The 13653-nt window shown below is 56.8% G+C and overlaps 1 protein-coding gene across 3 annotated transcripts in view; it reads right to left on the bottom strand.

The window, feature by feature from the left end:
• The window catches only part of SDK2 (sidekick cell adhesion molecule 2), a 273344-nt gene that overhangs the window by 238540 nt on the left and 21151 nt on the right, over nucleotides 1-13653 (bottom strand). The gene's annotated exons all lie outside the window — the stretch shown is intronic.

The raw sequence follows: 13653 nt of genomic DNA, 5'->3' as shown, positions 1-13653 counted from the left end.
AGAGGAGGGTGGAGACCTGAAGGGAGGCCCAGCAACACAGGGGCGGTGTCACTTGGCAGGAGGACAGGGGCTGTCTCAGAGCCCAGGGCCCGGTGGGCAGCGGGTCTCCCGCGATGCCACACAGAGGGAGCGCCTGGCCCGGCCAGCTCCCGGCCACGGCAGTGTTTATTTCCAGGGCGGGGCCGGGAGTGGTTTCCAGGTGGGGGTCCACGGAAAGAACGCGCTCACACACGCTTCGTCTCGGGCTGCCCTTGACCGCTGCTCGGGAACAGAGCCCCATTCAGCCCGTGCAAGGGGGCCCGCCGGCGTGGCGGGCAGCCCACGTTCCCGGGAGGGCGGAAAAGTCAACTCAGAGACGAACACCCTGTTGGAGCCAGGCCTGCTCCACCTTCACCACATCCTTCGGCGCCTCTCCCAGGGGGACAGAGCTCACACGGGGCCCGGGAAAGGGGACTGCCCGGGGGAGTCACTGACTCCCGACACACAGCATCCCCACAGCACCCAGCACCCAGCATCCTGAGGGCCCAGTGAGCAGTGGGCTGGAAGGACCCAGAGGTTGTGGTGGGATCCCCACAGAGACCCAGGGCTGAGGGCAGGGGACAGCCAGGAGGTCTTTGCAAAATTCCAGGCCAGGCAGCCCTTGCTGAGCAAAGGGAGTGGCCGGGGGAAACGAGAGAGCAGAGCCGGGGCCAGGCCTGAGCTGCTGGGTGACAGGTGGGTCTCTCTCGGGGTGGCAGGCACGTGGGGGTAGGACCTTGGGGGCAGAACCTTGGGGGCTCCATTTGGTGGGGGGGGGGTCTTTGCTAAGGGCAGGAGACACTGAAACAGATACGTCCAGGCTGTCTGGGGCTCATCACAGACATCTTGGGAGGATCTGTGGGCAGCGGTGCACTTGGCACAGTGCTGGCATGAACCACGGGGGTGGGGTGGGGGCACGGAACACTGGCCAACACCCCCATTCAGGGGACATTTAGGGGCCACGGCAGGAGGGGGAGGCCCAAAATGGGCCTGGGAAGGAGCATCAGAGAGGCAGCTGGACTCCAGGAAGCCAAGGAGAAGGGAGAGGTCACCGTTGCAATGATAGGCCAGAGCCCAAGGCCACTGAAGGGTCTGCTAGGTTTGGCGACATGAGGTCAGGGGCAACCTTGACTGGGAAGGTTCAGGAGGGGCAGAGGTGGGGGGCAGCAAGGGACGTGGGCAAATGCAGGTGGTATTGGCAAGAAGGCCTGGCAAGAAGGGGCAGGACCAGCCAAGAGAAGCTAAGATGCAAGAGACTCAGCAGGCGTGCACTCACCGGAGGGACCCGGCAGACAGAGAGGAGAAAAGACGCAGGTGCAGATGCCGGGGGCACCCGAGCAGGCGAGCAGGGCGGGCTCCAGGAGCAGGTGGAGGGCCTGGCCTTGACCCCAGGAAACACAGGAGGGGAAGGAGAGGGGCTAGCGGTCAAGGGGGTCCCCTTCTCTTCGAGAAGGCAGGTGGGGCCACCGGTTAAGCAGTGGAGGAGTTGGCAGAGATGATGACCCACGGCTCCTGTCCCGGAGTTCTCCACACTCCTTTCCTGAACTGGCCCAGCATCACCTCCCCCAAGAGGGCGTCCTTGCTACCTAGCCCTGGATGGCTTTCCCTTCACCCCTCTAAATTCCAGCGCTCTACCCGGCATACCTCCACGCTGCAGCCGATGCGCCGGAAGCCGGCTCTGGGAGGGGTGTCTGGGTTCCTCACTAACTCTGAGCCCGTGCTGACAGGTGGCATCCACAGGCACATCACCAGTTCCTCTGGGAAGGCCGGGCACACGACAGACGCGCCGCATGTTTGATGAGTGACTTACAGATCTTCTCTGCACCTACACACTCAGCCTCCCAGGATCAGCCACGTCTGAGAAAGCTGACAGCCACCCCCGCTTCTCCGCTAACCCAGGGAGGCCACAGAAAAGTGCGGAGTCTGTCGTGTTCCTTCCTAATGTTTAAGGATAAAGAAGAGGAAAAAAAAAAAACAAAACAAACAACCCATCCACTCGCACCAAAGAGAACGAGGGGGCCTTGTCGGAGTGCCAGTGAGATCTAACCAGCGCGATGGGGCTGTGTTGGTTTTCCTTTGCAAACATCCTCTTTACTTGTGCCCTCAGGGTAGGGCACGTCATGCTTGTTTCTTATTCCTGCTTTGCTTCACGCCTCGACTCCCCACAGATGGACTCGGGACAAAGGATTGTGCCCTCAGAGGCAGCGGCAGGGGTCTGGGAAGCCAACTGAGGCAGCAGCCCCTTGGGTACTTGGGGGCATGGCAGGGGGCGAGGGTGGTCCCTGGAGCCCCTCCTCGGAGGTGGGGCAGGGGAGCAGACAGGCAGGATGGGCTGCCAGCGGGGGTGAAGACCGCTTTGGCTTCCAGCTCTTCGGGGCCTGCTGCGCTCCATGTCCTCTGCTATTTTCCATTCATCACCCCTCACCCCTTACACCAGACTCCGCAGGCGGAGTGGGCTGTCTCCATTTTGCAGACGAGGCTCAATGAGGTTTTGTAAATTGAGTGATGTGCTGTGGCGGGTAAACGGCCACATTAGGTTCCCAGCCCCGGTTTGGCTCACACCAGAGTTCATTTCCTTTTGGAACGCCACCCTCTAAATCCAGGGGGAATCCAGATTTTCAGTCTGGAGGGCGGGGAGGGGAAAGGGAAAAATCAAAGATGGGGCAATCGATTCTCTTACTTGTGGAAACCAAACTGGTACTTTTCATCCTGGAAGCACTCAGGCTGAGGGCCTAGGAAGGAGCTGGGGTGAAGACCAGGCCGAAGAGAAGCTTCTCAAGGCCAAGTCCAACAGAGGGGGTCCCAGCTGGTTAGTCGCTCAGTTGAGTTCCACTCATTTGCAACTCCATGGACTATAGCCCACCAGGCTCCTCTGTCCATGGGATTCTCCAGGCAAGGATACCGGAATGGGTTGCCATTTCCTGCTCCAAGGGATCGTCCCAACCCAGGGATCGAACCCACATCTCCTGCGTGGCAGGTGGATTCTTTACCACTGTGCCACCGGGGAAGCCCCTGCGGGGTCCCAGATGGACAGTGAAAAACAACGTCCCACACTGCCGTGGCCGGAAGCACTGAAACAGCCCAAACGCCGATGTCCGTGAGGGCCTCCAATATTCAAGACTCAGACCAGAGCCTGGGGCTAGACGGTGATGGGGACCGTCCCTTCCCGCCTGATTCATTCAACACTCTTCCCAGGAGAGGCCTCTCATCTCACATTCTCTGGGAGATGAAATGTGTCCCTGAGAGGCAATTACTGACTCAAGGGCCAAATGAGAGGTGTGGACAAGAAGCGATCGTGAGTGCTTTGTGGAACGCTCTAGATCTCAAAGAGGGAGGAGAAGAGGTCTTCCCGCCAGGACGGTCCGGCCGTGAACAAGCCCAAACCAGGAGGCAGTGCTGGGCGGGAGGGCACCGGAGGCTCTGGCTCTGAGCGGCTGGTCCACCGTTAGCTATCTTAACTGTTACCTGCCCAGGTCCTCATTCATCCATTCATTCAAAGACATGTATGTGTCCAGCGTCTAACGCAGACTAGGCACTGTTCCGGGCATCCGATTCACCCATGTGTTGAGACCCAGGTCCCTGCCCTTGGGGAGGTGACTCTGATGACAGGGATGACGGTGAACAAAACACACAATAAACAGCCAAGTGATTCGATGTGTTAGAGGCGATACATGACGTGAAGAGAGAAGGGTGTCAAGCAAGGAGAGGAGGTCTGGGGCGTGGATGCCGGGGGTAGGTCACCGCTGGCTAGACCCCACTGAGGAGGTGAGGCCTGAGAACACACTAAGGATAAGGGCCAAACAGCTCTACTTGGGGCAGAATGTTCAGGGTAGCCAGACCTGCCGGCTCAAAGGTCCTCCAGGGGGCTGCACGGCGCACGTTAGGAGAGCGGCAGCCGTCTGGCTGCAGCTGGAGAAGAGAACCTGGGGGGCGGGGGTTCTAAAAAGCAGCAGACGGTCCACTGCAGGGTCTCATAAGCCACGTCAGGACACTGCAGGCTTCTGAGCAGAGGATAGAGGCTCTGATGCCTATCTTTTTTTTTTTTTTTTAACGATATTTTATAAGACAGTTTTGTTGTTGTTGTTCAGGGTTTTTTGGTGTGTGTGCTTTTTTGTTTTGTTTTTAAGCTGTGGCACGTGGGATCTTTAGTTGCAGCCTATGGGATCTAGTTCTCTGACCAGGGATTGAATCTGGCCCCCACCCCCCAACATTGGGAAGGTGGAGTCTTAGTTACTGGACCACCAGGGAGGGAAGTCCCTAGAACAGTTTCAGTTCAGTTCAGTTGCTCAGTAGTGTCCGACTCTTTAAGACCCCATGAACCGCAGCATGCCAGACCTCCCTGTCCATCACCAACTCCCGGAGTCCACCCAAACCCATGTCCACTGAGCCAGTGATGCCATCCAACCATCTCATCCTCTGTGGTCCCCTTCTCCTCCCAACCTTCAATCTTTCCCAGCATCAGGGTCTTTTCAAGTGAGTCACTTCGTCGCATCAGGTGGCCAAAGTATTGGAGTTTCAGCTTCATCAGTCCTTCCAATGAATATTCAGGACTGATTTCCTTCAGGATTGACTGGTTGGATCTCCTTGCAGTCCAAGAGACTCTCAAGAGTCTTCTCCAACACCACAGTTCAAAAGCATCAATTCTTTGGTGCTCAGCTTTCTTTATAGTCCAACTCTCACATCCATACATGACTACTGGAAAAACCATAGCTTTGACTAGATGGACCTTTGTTAGCAAAGTAATGTCTCTGCTTTTTAATATGCTGTCAAGGTTGCTCGCAATTTTTCTTCCAAGCAAGGGTCTTTTAATTTCAAGGCTGCAGTCACCATCTGCTTTGATTTTGGAGCCCCCTAAAATAAAGTCTCTCACTGTTTCCATTGTTTCCCCATCTATTTGCCATGAAGTGATGTGACCAGATGCCATGATCTTCGTTTTCTGAATGTTGAGCTTTAAGCCAACTTTTCCACTCTCCTCTTTCACTTTCATCAAGAGGATCTTTAGTTCTTCTTCACTTTCTGCCATAAGGATGGTGTCGTCTGCATATCTGAGGTTATTGATATTTCTCCCAGCAATCTTGATTCCAGCTTGTGTTTCTTCCAGTCCAGCGTTTCTCATGATGTACTCTGCATATAAGTTAAATAAGCAGGCTGACAATATACAGCCTTAACGTACTCCTTTTCCTATTTGGAATCAGTCTGTTGTTCCATGTCTAGTTCTAATTGTTGCTTCCTGACCTGCATACGGGTTTCTCAAGAGGCAAGTCAGGTGGTCTGGTATTCCCATTTCTTTCAGGATGTTCCACAGTTTGTTGTGATCTGCACAGTCAAATGCTTTGGCACAGTCAACAAAGCGATGTTTTTCTGGAGCTCTCTTGCTTTCAGATGTCAGGAAAGTTGCAAACGCAAAACAGAGAGCTCTGCTCTGCCCCAGTCCCCCGGCCTCGGTTACTGTCACCCTGCTACATCATCCGGGACATCTCTCTCACTAAGGAGCCGGGCCGCGCATCGCAGGGAAGCAGCCACGTGTGCAGGTTTTGACAGCTTCCCCTCCTGTCCCACTGGCTCCAGGATCCCACTCAGGATTTGGTCGCCATGCCTCCTGGGACTCCTCTGGGCTGTGACGGTTTCAGATATCCTTTGTTTCTGAGGGCCTGGAAGGTCTGGAGGAATCGTGGTCAGGTATTTTGTGGAAAAAAAACCAGGCCCGTGGTTTTGTCTGATGTCTTTTCTCCGGGTCAGGCTGTGGTTATGGGTTTGGGGGAGGGAGGGCCCCAGAGGTGGAGAGCCACGCTCAGCAGGTCACATGGCATCAGGGGTACACACATTCCCTGGGACGCTATCACGAAGCATGTGGACCTGCGTCACCTGGCTGAGGCGGGCTGTGCCAGGTGAGTGAACGCGTGCCCAGTCATGTCCGACTCTTTGCCCACCAGGTTCCTCTGCCTATGGGATTTTCTGGGCAAAAATACTGGAGTGGGTTGCCATTCCCTTCTCCAAGGGATCTTCCCGACCCAGAGATCGAACCCATGTCTCTGATGTCTCCTGTATTGTAGGCAGATTCTTTTATCACTGAACCACCTGGGAAGCCCCCACCGTAAGATCACTCTTTTCTACTCCTCTTTCCAGATTCTACTCTTCAGAAGCAACGGCACTTAGCGCAGCCCAGGAGAAATGGGTCAGTTCTATCTGAGAAGAGCCGCTGTAGGTTACTGTCTGGTCTGAAGAGGTTACTTCAGCCGCCCAGGGGCAAGATGACTGTGGCCGGGACCGTGGAGCAGCAGAGAAGGTGGTGAGAAGCAGCCGGATTCCTCACATGTCAATGAAAGCTATTAATTTAATCAGATTATCCTACTGGATGAGGCACGGGCGTAAGGCAGAGTGAGGTCAAGGATGGCTCTAGGCTTTTGGCTGTAGACAACCGCCCCCCGGCGCTGCCCTCCACGGAGCTGCTGGAGGACACTGGGTTGCAGAGAGACGGGGAATTTGGCCTTGGGTGCACTAGCTGGGGGCTGAGGCAGAGTCAGAGAGAGGAGTCCGGAGCTGGAGAGACAGGTCTGGGCTGGAGGGATACAGGAGCACATCGTGGGTGCAGAGATGGATGAGATCAGCAAGGTGATGAGGACACACGGGGCCGAGATGAGTCCCAGGACGCACTGACGTCAGAGGCTGGGCCAGAAGGAGGAGCCAGCGAGGGGCGTGCTGCCCGGAGGGTGAGTCCTGACCACGGAGTGTAAGGACCAAGAAGCCACCCCCCACCCCCGAGCTCTTAGAATGCTCTGGAGTCGTTGCCCTACTGGGATCCCCAGACATGGTGCTAAAGCCCCCTGAAATTATACCCACAAGTGCTGCCTGCTTGGGCATACACAAGGGTTTTTCTGGGTCTGGAAAGGAACCTCTAAGTTTCATTAGCTCTTCAAAAAGGGTCCGTGTCCTCTGGACAGAAACTCAAGACGCCCCGAAATGCACCTTGTACCTCCTGCTCCAGGCCCCAAAGTTGCTTGCCCCATCCTAGACAATGCCGAAATGTAGAAGATAATCAATTAGCTATTCTGCTACTGGCCTGAATTTCGTCCCATCGCACGTCCTAAGCGGCTGCAAATCCCAGGGGCAGCATGATTCTCCGTATCTAGGTCACCCTCCGGGTCTCTAACTCACAGGACGGCTGAGCTGCTTTTGGGACGCTGATGGCCAGGAGAGCCGACGGCGTCCCAAGTTTCCCCAGAGGGGCTGGAGTGAAGCGGGTGGCGTGTGCACAGGTGTGTGTTCACGCACAAATGTGTGTGAAGCGTGCAGCTGGTGTGCACGTGCATGTCTTGGTGACACGCCTGTGTCAGGGCGTATGGGCACACAGTGTGTGTTCTGTGTGTCCAGGAAGATCTGGGAGGGCATGTGTACATGTGTGTGTGTCAGATGGGGGGACGGGAGGGGGACAGGGCCTGCAGTGGGGATGTGGGCCCCACCTTCTCAGGATAAACTCGAGGATCGGTCAGAAATGTGGTGAAACTCTCCAAAGGACACGAGATCTGCTGCTCAGATGGAAACTGCATTTTGCTAGAAATCATGCCCAACCAACGCCATGGTCCTGCCGTGATTACGCACAAGTCCGCTCAGAGCAGCTCCGATGCGGTCAAGGTCAAGGCCTATGTGCAGCATTGGGGTGAGCTCCCGTTTCTCCTCCAGTCCCTTCCTCTCAGAGCTTGGGCTCAAGGAGGGGGCTCTGGGTCATCTCTGCCCCCCAACACCACGGAAAAGCAAAGACCCCTCACCAAGGTTCAGGCTTCTGGGCTCTGTCCCTCCCTTTTCCTGGCTCTGGGGCTGTGACAGAGGCCAGGCTGTGACCCCAGCTTCTCCAGAAACCTTTCTCTGGACCTGACCGGCCCCCCCAGCCGACCCACCCACCCTGGCGCTCAGCACTCTCCTCGGGGCCGCGCTGGGCCCAGCGTCCTCTGCTTGGCCTGGTCAGGCCTGCCCTGACCTGCCTGCACCTCCCCAGGACCGCCGGGGCCCGCTGCTGCCAGAAAGGGCTGGGTCGGTGCCCCTCCCTGCTGGACCCCCAGCACCCTGCATGACCACAGCACACGTGGTCAGTGGATGGAGGCCCAAGTCGTGTGTGTCACAGACGGGCAGCAGCTTGTGTCAACTGTTGAGTCTCTCCGGGCCTCAGACCCCTGTCTGTAAACTGGTGGTCCTGACGCCATCACTCCCTGGGCTGGCCTACTGTTCCCCCGAGGGGAGGGCCAGAAAGACCCCAGCAAGCTCAGGGTTCAGACAGGGGCCCCTGTGTCCACTTCAGCCTTGGGGTCCACCATTCGCCACTCCACCACGGGACCAAGTCCTGGCCAACTCCGCAGGGGGACAGGCCTGCCTCTCCCCAGCTTCCACTTCCCAAAGTCCACTTGGAGGAAGATGCCCCATGGTCCCTGGGGTGGACAGAGGCGTCTCTGGGGCCAGGACCTGCAGGACAAGGTGCCTACTGCTGCCCTTAGGATTCCGGACCCTGCGTGGGGAAGGGGAGGGACAGGACCTCACCACATGCTGGTCACGGAGACTTTAAATACCGCAGACCACCCCCCTCATCTCAGGAGGGAGCTCATATTACCCGTCAGCTACCAGGGGAGTCTCCCCACAGAACAGTTGTGAATTAAACATGCAGCCTAATGAGCTGATTTTATTAGTTTGCAAACGCATTGAGAACTCGTTATCAAAATAAACATCAATTCCTCTCACCCTGCTGCAGCCTCTTCCAGTGGGGAAGACGCACACAGGCTATGACAGCCGTGACCCAGCAGGAAGTGTGGCTCCAAGTGGGCCCAGGCGGGGTCCCACCCTCCCTCCCCGGGACCCTGTGACCCGTGTTGGGGTGGGGACAGAGGAGAGGCCGAGGGGAGGGGCTCAGTTGGTGATGACAAGAGCGGAGTGGGGGAGGGGTGTCTGACGGCGGTCCCAGGTCAGCATCCTCACTCCAGCTGGACTCCTGGAGTGCTAGGAGCCAAATAATAATAACTAGTAATAGCAACAATCGCAGCAGTGCTTCTTATATACCAGGCGCTGCGCTGTGTGTTCTTCTATTAACCCCAGGGGGAGGAACTATGACCCCATTTTACAGATGACAACACTGAGGCACAGGGGGCCTTTTCCTCTGCTCAAGGTCGTGCAAGCCAGCCATCCTGGCTCTCAGGCCCCGCGTTTGTGAGCCCCGCCCCCCAGACCCACTCAGTCCCCAATGTGGCTTCCTGGGGGCATGGGAGAGTTTACTCAGGAGATGTTCTTCTGCGGAGTTAAGTGAGGGCTGGGTTAAAAAACAGCAAGGCTAGTTTTCCCTGAAAAAGATCCCCATAATCCTGCGGCTGGGCAGGGGGCCGGAAGATGGACAAGCTGACCTTTGGAGGAACCCACTCCCCGCCAGCCCAGGCCCTCTCTGGCTCCGAGCCTGTCTCCCTGGAGACGCCAGTGAGTCGCAGGCCTCCCTCCCCCTTCCCCTGGCCCCAGGTCCCTGGGGAGAGATGGTTCCAGGCCGGCAGAATAAGCCGCGAAGCCAGCGGGACAGGGACCGTATTGTCACGCTCTGCGGTCCGTGCTCGCTTTGGAAAAGGATGCTCTAATCCCGTTTCATCCGCTTTCCGTGGCTGTCAGCTGTTTGGAGGCATTTGGGAGGCAGATCGGTGAAATCGGAGCCTCTGCGCGGCCCCACCCCCACGGCTGGGCTCCGCCTCCGCTGGCCTGCGCTAGCCCATCCATCACTCTGTCCTGACCTCTTTGTTGGCCGGCCAACCCCCATCCAATGGCATCTCGGGCCTCACCCCCTGCCAGCTGCCCACCTTCCCTGCTATTTTGGTCTCACATTAGGACAGGGGTGGGCCAAGTCCCCTGCTAAGAGGAGGGGGGTGGTTACCACATGGAGCTGGGAGCCTCCTGGATTCCACAGGGAAGGAATCAGCTATGTTTGAGGATTTTCTGCAAGTGAGCTTAGACAAGGATCTCTGAGAAGTGAAGGGACCTGAACTTCTTAACCGAATTTCTTCTCCTAGCGCTGCAGAGAGACCAACAACCGAAAAACCAAAGAAACACCCAGGGCTCTTGCCTCGAGGCACGCAAGACACAGGGAAAAAAATCCAGCGCCCCTGGCGGGCCCCAAGATGGCCTCTGCCCTCCCTCCCCTCCCCCCTGTACTTTAAACTCAACTGCTTTAGCCTCCCAAGCTCTCAAGGCATTTCCAGCCTCAGAGGCCTTCCTCAGCCTGGAATGCCCTCCCATCTTCCTCTGCCAGCCTAGTTCCCACCCTACTTGACAACTCAGCACAGGTAGAGACGGCCCCCCAAAAAAGCTCTCCTCAACCCCAGGATGGACCCCAGGTCTGCCTCTGTTCCCCCGAAGGAACTTATGGTGCATCTTTCTTAGCAGTACTGGAGGGGGTTGCCATACCCTCCTCCAGGGGAATCTTCCTGACCCAGGGATCGAACCCACGTCTCTTATGTCTCCTGTACTGGCAGGTGGATTCTTTTACCTCTAGTGCCACTTGGGAAGCCCTCTTTCTTAGCACTTGATTTAAACAGTCTATGGGGTTGTCTGGGTGTATCTTGTCTCCCCCGGACTAGACTGTGAGTTGAGGCTACAACTTGAGGTCAGGAACCACAAAGCGCATGAGAATAGGCATCGTGCAAAGAGTTCACAGAGGTCCTGATCGTTGTACGAATCTGCCCTGCACGGAGTGGGTGCCCTGCAAGCGTCAGCTGCCTCTACGGTTGTCATTGTTCTTGCCATTGTCATTTTTATTTCCCAGCTCCCAGTTCCGTGCCTGGCACACAATGAGTGCGTACTTGGTACATGCGAAAACAGAATCTCGATCGTATGAGATTCTGTTTAGAGTTACAAAAGATACAGCGAGCAGACAACCTGAAAAATCACGGAACACTCTCAGTTGCAACTGATGAATCTGAGGCCCCAGAAGTAGAGTGAGTTGTTTGAGGCCCCCCAGTTGGTCTCTGGCTGAGCTGAGCCTGGAACCAGCTCCCCCGGCATCCTGCTGCGCTGTGCCCACTGCCCGAGGCCCTCCGCGCTGCAGGTCAGAGCTCAGGCCGGGTTCTATGCTCCTGCAAGCACAGTGAGCATAGATGTTTCTTCAGAACTCAGTTCTCAGCATAATGCTTGAAAGATGTTGGCTCAGGGCCTGGGACAGACCCACTGTGGGTGCTCCTCCCCAAAGGAAGAGAAAACACACAGGTCTTCCCGGCTCCGCTGCTGTTTCCATCCACAGGCTCATTCTCTCCACTACACATGACCCCAGGGCCCAAAGGGTCACTGTGGGGATTGATCTGGAGGAAGGCTCCCAAGGGGGCGATGCCCAGCATGGGGGTGTGGGCAGACAGGGTAGAGGGCAGGGTGGTCAGGAGCCCTTCAGAGGCTGTTTCTGGGCCACAGTCATGTCAATCTGAGGCCTAGAAGCAGCAGAAACACACAAACACACAGAGACTCATATACGTGCATTCCCACAAATGCATGTACCCATATCCCTACACACACATGCGCACACAGATACACACCCAGACAGTGCATACACGCACACACACACTTTCCCCTCCTGTGCATCCCAGTGTGGCAGGCTGCACAGAGCAGGGACCCAGTCCAGCGTGTGGAAACCACCACCTCCTCCCCAGGAAGCCCTGGGGACCACCAGAAAGGCACTGGCCTCAGGATACGGTGAAGGCAGCACTGGGCTGCCCCAGCCCTCCTGGGCCCCCTCCCAGGCAGCCCCTCCTGAGCTGGGCAGACTCCTCGAGCCCTCACCCCACAGCCCCCTCTGGCCCCAGCTCTGAGCACCGTTGCAGACACCAGGCGGCCACCATGATTTCACTCACTTAGGCAGGCTGATCAACTGCCTTTAGGGCCACTGCCCGAGATGTTTAGCCCTGCGTGTGTATCCATCTCTGTTTTGTTTTGTTCTCGGGGCTGAATTGCCACGTGGCAGCAGATTCTTCTTCTGAAGTGATGGAGACTTAGTCCTGGGTGTTTGGGCTTAGGCAAAGTGCAAGTTCCAGGAAGGTTATAAAAGAAGGAACATGAGCAATGGGCTGGTCTGGGAGCACAGCTACTTTGGGCAGAAAATTAGGTGTCGCAAGGAAGACCTCAGTCCAGTACCTGAAAAGGTGCCTGAGAGATGGGGGAGCAGTGGGGGGTGTCGGGGGCTGGTGGTGCCGGGGAGGGTCAGTGGTCTGCTTAGTTGGGCTGCAGGCTGTCCAGGCGAGGTTTCCTTCTGGGTCTCTGCTGGGTGGGACGCCTGGGGAAGGGGATGGATTCCAGGCCTCCGGGCAGCAGGGTGGGGGGGCCTTCTCAGGTGGGGACAGCGGAGCGTGGATGGGGAGGCCGGGGTAGACGGGGCAGGATGCGAAGGGAGAGGAAGAGTGCTGGGCGGGTTTGAGGGTCTCACAGGCCCACCCGGCACCCAGGAGGCTGGACACAGTTACTGAAGGAGGGACGGAAGGAGTGAATGGCCGTGGAGGTGAACCCGCTTGTGGGTGGGCAGCAGTGGGCAAGAGAGCTGACCTCCACCCATGACAGAGGCAGAGGACTGCACTGGGGAGCGGAGGAGCCTGGGGGGTGCCTCTTAGCAGCAGCAGGAATAACCCACATCGCCCTTCTGATTCCAGACCTTGCAGGGGCCTTCCTCAGAGACTCCTCTGGCCATACCTCCTCTCTGGAGAACTTTCCGGGGAAAAGTCACCCTATCTCTTTAGATTTGAACGCCGTCTTGCTCTAAGGCAAGACAATGAACCCAGAGACCCACCTCCCCTTTCTGGTCCCTGGCTCTCTGGTTTCGAACTCTGGGCCACGTGGGGCGGGAGGCGGCCGGCGGTGGTGACCGATGGTGCCACCCGGAGGCCTCGTCCACCTGGCTGGAGAGGGCTCTCCCCGCCCAATTTTCCCAGCAGCATCTCCAGGGGACACACAGCTTCAGGGGGAAGAAGGGGGGCGGTCCCCGCTATTTGTGTGGTTCTCCTGAACGATTTACCGTCCTAGCCAATATAACCTTCTCTCCCGGTGAATTAACTGGCTCTTCTGAAATCATAAATAATTAGTGAGTCCGGCCCGATGCCACTTAACAGGCTGTGTTTTCAAAGCACTTTACAGCCCATTAACTAAAGAATTCTCGAGGCCATCTCCAGGAGAAAAGGGCAAATCAAGAGGAGGAGATTGCAAAGTCAGCCGCAGGAAGTCATCTCCTCCAGCCCCCTGCCTCTGGGCAGGATCGTACTGAGCAAGAGGCAGAACCCGCACACAACCCTCCTTTGAAGAAGACGGCAAGAGGGAACAACCCAGGGCAAAACCGGACGGAGCAAAACAAGTTCTAACCAGGGCGGGCTGCTCTCGCATGAATCCACCACCAGACGCAGCGGGCCTGCCAGGAGGCTCCATGGAATGCAGCGGGTCAGCGAGGAGAGTCCGATGAGGAACAAGGTGGTGATTAATTTAATCCAAGGCAAAACCAGAGAGACATTGATCCAATAAGCAGGTTTCCTCACCTGCAAGTAGGGAAAATGGTAATTTTCTAAGCCAGACCCATTTATTAGTCTGCAAATGACATGGTTCTGATACTTAGGAATGTCCCTCTTAATGAGCCCCCCTACCTTGGCCCAGACA

The sequence above is a fragment of the Ovis aries genome, chromosome 11, assembly GCF_016772045.2.
Source record: "Ovis aries strain OAR_USU_Benz2616 breed Rambouillet chromosome 11, ARS-UI_Ramb_v3.0, whole genome shotgun sequence".
NCBI classification, from domain to species: Eukaryota; Metazoa; Chordata; class Mammalia; order Artiodactyla; family Bovidae; genus Ovis; species Ovis aries.
The sequence above is the reverse complement of the archived record's forward strand: the minus strand, read 5'-3'. Positions and strand labels throughout refer to the sequence as shown.